Here is a 5,000-nt window from a genome sequence, read left to right as displayed (position 1 = left end):
GGATGTTAGAAGGCGATAAGACATGGTAAGGCAACAAATCAAAGGGAGTGAATAAGTCGTGAATTTGCAAAATTCTGTAGGATTACGTTTCGAAAATAGCATATTAACTAAACACACGACTCACCCATCCATAGACATATATGCATTTCTTTGCTGAACTAGAAAGAAATTCCACGCCCACAGCTTCACAGCAAAGTACACACCTTGTTTCAAATAAATGCTCTGAAATTATGCAATTGAAATACTCCTCACATTCATACAAAGTGGATAACGTTTCTCAAGTAAATACTAAATTAATATATTGACGAGTTCATAGCTTTAAGGGTGTCGCGAAAGGCCTGGCTGCAGGTTCTTTAACAGGCCTTAGAATAACTGAAGGGCCACTGCACTAAGTGTCAGAATCTGAGAGCAGAATATGTTGAATAAAATCATAAATAACTAACCTTCCTGTATTTTCTTTTACTCCAAGTCAAAAACTTTAGGGATAATAGCTGTTACGTGGTAGCATGGTGTGCTAGAAATAGCAGCCAAATCTTCCTTTCCCTGGAGAAAGTAGCCATTTACGCGTGATTCCGATGTCACATTCGTTGAAAGCATGCGAAATAAACTGGGAAAGAAAAACAACACCCGCGAAACAAATCTCTCTTGGTGGGAAGCTGGGAGTATCCCGGAAAACTCCGAGGTTCCTACCGCCTCTCTACCATTTTCTCTTCCGGAAAAGTGGCTTGCGGCAGGTTTGGAGGTCAGATACGTTGAATGTTCACGAAAATAAACTGTGGAAAAAATTATTTCACACCGACGTAGGAACGGGTCCTTTACGAAATATTTACCTACTTTTAAATAATTAAAATATTTTCTGTTTCAAAAAAAATGCTGAAATATAAATACTGACAGTAGAAACAATTTGTATTTTTTAATTCACATTCACTTAGAAATATTTCTAAAAGATAAAAATATTGTGTTTAACGAAAGCGAAAATAGAAACATTTACTGTTAAAACAGCTCGTTCTTCATTGGTGGCAAGTAAAACCTACTAAGGCGTTCCCCCAGTCCAAGCTTTTTGCTTGTCTCCAAAATACTGAAATGTTATAGTTTCTTCCCTTTCATGGGTATATTTTTTCAGAGTATTTTCCCACTATGCACCGTTTTGGGTATTTACGAATACCCACAAAAACCCCATATCTCAGGAATGCTTGGTCCGATTTATGCAAGACTTATTTTATTCCGTTTGTATTCACATTTCAGGGTTACCTTAATTCATAGTATTTCCCACTATGCGCCAGTTTGGCTGTATTATATGACAGACAAGCAACCAAGCAAATAATCTGTTTTAATAGTACATAAATGGAAATTAACATAAATTAATATATATATATATATACATATATATATATAAACTTAGATAAACTTAAATATGTTTCGACCAAAGATTGGTCCAGGCCATGTCTAACTTAATAGCACCACCTGATAGGATTATTCGAATCCTGTTTAAGTCAAATTTTGTTTAAGTCAAGTTTTGTTCAAGTTGTGAGTTCTTGTTGGGTGAGTTGTATCCATATTTGTTCAAGTAGTGAGTTCTTGTTGGGTGAGTTGTATCCAATTATGGGTGGCTTATCTGGTATTCTTTGAAGGAATCTATCCAGACTCCGTTTAAAGTTGATGGGATCCTGTTCCTCTTTGATCTCCCTCGGGACAATGTTAAATAGGGCAGGGCCTGTTGAGGAAAAGAAATTATGTTGCAGTGTACATGTATGTTGTGATCTTGAATTGGGCAGGGGACGTATAGCCCGTGGTCCAAGTCTTGGCTGAACCTTGAAGCTAATGTTTAGATCGTTTGGGCAAAGTTGGTGGTATATTTTCCACATCGTACAAATGATGTACCGCTCACGGTGACGCTGGAGGGAGTAAAGTTTCAAGGCTTTAAGGCGATCCCAATAATCGAGAGCAGCCATGCCTTCAATTCGTTTAGTGAGAGCCCTCTGGGGTGACTCAATTCTGGAGATATATATATGTGTGTGTGTGTGTGTGTGTGTGTGTGTGTATATATATATGTTGTAGTTGATGGAGTCCACTCAAACCCAGCAAAGGTCACCAGCGGTGTTCCCCAGGGAACTGTTTTGGGTCCGCTACTCTTCATAATTTACGTAAACGACCTTTCCAGTGTCGTACATTACTGTAAAGTGAAAATATTCGCTGATGACACTAAGCTCCAGCAAATCGTCAATGAAGAAGCAGACCGAACTCAACTCCAGTCTGATCTATATGCTGTGAGTCAATGGGCAGACAGAAACAAAATGCAACTGAATGAGGGAAAATTTGTGCTGATGCATTTTAGAAGAAATTCCTCACTAAAACAACCATACTCTCTTCCTTCAGGGGAACCGCTCACAGCCTCTAACAATATCAGAGACCTGGGTGTAATTATATATATATATATATATATATATATATATACATATGAAAGAATGGAGCTGAACGACGAATTAACAAAATTCCTTTATTTTCGACTTCAACCGTGTTTTTTCTGATGTGAATTTGCTACCCAGGTATCGCTTAATTCGAATATCCTTAATAAGATAATTCATTCAACTACTCATATATATATATATATATATATATATATATATATATATATAATATATATATATATATATATATATACATATATAAAATACACTGCTCTATTTTGAGATTGCTAATATTAACAATACCCACAAATAAAATACAGACTGATGTTGTGGTGCTCCAAGTGAGCTATATTCCACGTAATAATCTCAATGGAGACAATGCAAGCGGAAACTAGTGGAACATAATTAATAACCACAATCAAAATCAAATATATGCATATATTTATTTATATTTATAAATTTATTTATTTATTTATATGTATTTATATGTATTTCTATATTTATATATTTGGAATTTTTATATCCGTTTTATAAATGTAGAGGTATGTATGTATATATTTGATTTTTAGTGTGCTGTTAATTATGTTCCTCAAGTTTCCGCTTGCATTGCCTCCATTGAGATAATTAAGCGGTATATATATATATATATATATATATATATATATATATATATATTATATTATATATATATATAAAGAGCTTTTTTCTGCACCAGTTTCCTTCCGGTCGTTTCAAAATGGAACGACGTGTGTATCGTTGGCGATTTTTCTTCTCCGTTTTCCTTCTTTTGAACTTTCCTCTAGTTCTGAAGAAGAGCTTTGCTCGAAACGTTAAATCCTCTTTCTTTCCTTTTCTGAGCGTCTGATAATACAGTACTTGTACCACGTCCTTGCGCTGTTGTTTTTTCTTGTTCTTCTTTGTTTAGATTCACTATATATATTTATAATATATTTGCATATGCACGTGGATTTTCCGATGTGCGTGCGTTTATAAAGGGGACTAAATATGAATACACATATTCTTTCAGTAAGGACAAACAGCTGTCACATCATTTCAAGTATATGAGATATATTCACTTCAATACGAATATTCAGAATGAAATATTTTCAATGCTGGTATCTAGTCATTGTTCGTAAGTAGCTACAAAACATTTTTCATTACCACAAGTATTTCTATTAAATCTGTTAATCTGTGTATAAGGTTCAATGTATCTATCTAAACTCCACTACTTCCTTCCCTTTATTAATTTAAAACCTGTGTATATGATGATCTATGCTGTATCGAAACATATGTAGTGTTAATTAAATAGCTGTCTAAACGTACTCCTTCTTGTTGACTCTGTCTATTGAATATATATATATATATATATATATATATATATATTATATATATATATATATATATATATATATATATTTTTGTGTGTGTGTTGTGTGTGTGTGTGCGTATGTGTATGTAAATGTATATATATATACATATATAAATATGATATATAAATATACAACCTATATATATGTACATAAATCGTATATATATATATATATTATATATATTATATATATATATATATATATATACATTTATATACAGATGTATGTATCGAGAAAATGGAGGCAGTTAGCATTTTGGATAATTCTTTATAATTCTTTATTATTAGCGACTTCGTCTGTTTAAACGAACTCTTCAAGATAACAATTACAATCAAAATGCTCACAATAAAAATAGAGCGCTTCCTTGTTCTGTCATGTGACGTTTTTTGCTTTGCTGTTGTTTTGTTCTTTCATTGGCCTTTTTTGCTTTCTTTTGAAGGGGAGAAAAAATTTCTCATATATGTATGTGTGTATCTATGAGTATGTGTGTTCGTGCGTGCGTGTACATATACAGGGTGCGTAAGATATTTTGAGGACATACATGTTTTTCGTCATTGCTGCATTTTTTGCTAATTCTTTATAATCGTTTTCCAGAAAATAATAATAGCAGACCCTCAGCGTACTCAAGAAATGCCGAGGCATGCTGTTGTTATGGTTACAAAGGCTGAGCATAACGATTTAACAATACCTCGATTTTTAAAAAGTCGCCAGATATTTCGTCTACAAAGTTCGTAAGAAATTTGAGAGCAAAGGGGGAAACGTGTCACCACTATCAAAGCGAAGAAAACATTCTAAACGCTCTGAAGTCATCAGAGCACATGAATCTATCCAGCAGGTTACAATCCCAGAAAATCCATGACGTCAATTGCAAAAGATTTCCATGTCTCACAGGGAAGAATCAGAAATGTCCAGAAACATAGATGTAAGTCTTATATAAAGAGGAAAGGTCAACCTATGTTAGAAAAAGCAAAAAGAAATCACTACATCAGATCAAAAGGGATCTTTAATAAATTGAAAAATCCAGCAGGATATTTCCTTTGCTTTTTGTCAGACGAGAAATACTTCGACTAAGATCAAAAAGGTAACAGAAGAAATGACATGGTAATGTGCAGACCCTTCTGCACAAACGTTCCTGCAACTTTCATGATTCTAGGGGTTGTCAACAACGAAGGACATGTGACACCGCCTTACGTCTTCCCGTAAGGTCTTAGTGTTAATTATG

General features: G+C 34.0%; 1 long non-coding RNA gene across 1 annotated transcript in view; it reads left to right on the top strand.

The window, feature by feature from the left end:
• Positions 1–5,000, top strand: part of LOC118766438 — an 11,164-nt gene that overhangs the window by 5,054 nt on the left and 1,110 nt on the right. Inside the window, exon 2 of the long non-coding RNA XR_005002370.1 lies at positions 3,436–3,540. This is a non-coding gene — a long non-coding RNA (uncharacterized LOC118766438). The remainder of the gene's footprint in view (positions 1–3,435; positions 3,541–5,000) is intronic.

This window comes from Octopus sinensis, linkage group LG15 (genome assembly GCF_006345805.1).
Source record: "Octopus sinensis linkage group LG15, ASM634580v1, whole genome shotgun sequence".
NCBI classification, from domain to species: Eukaryota; Metazoa; Mollusca; class Cephalopoda; order Octopoda; family Octopodidae; genus Octopus; species Octopus sinensis.
The sequence above is the reverse complement of the archived record's forward strand: the minus strand, read 5'-3'. Positions and strand labels throughout refer to the sequence as shown.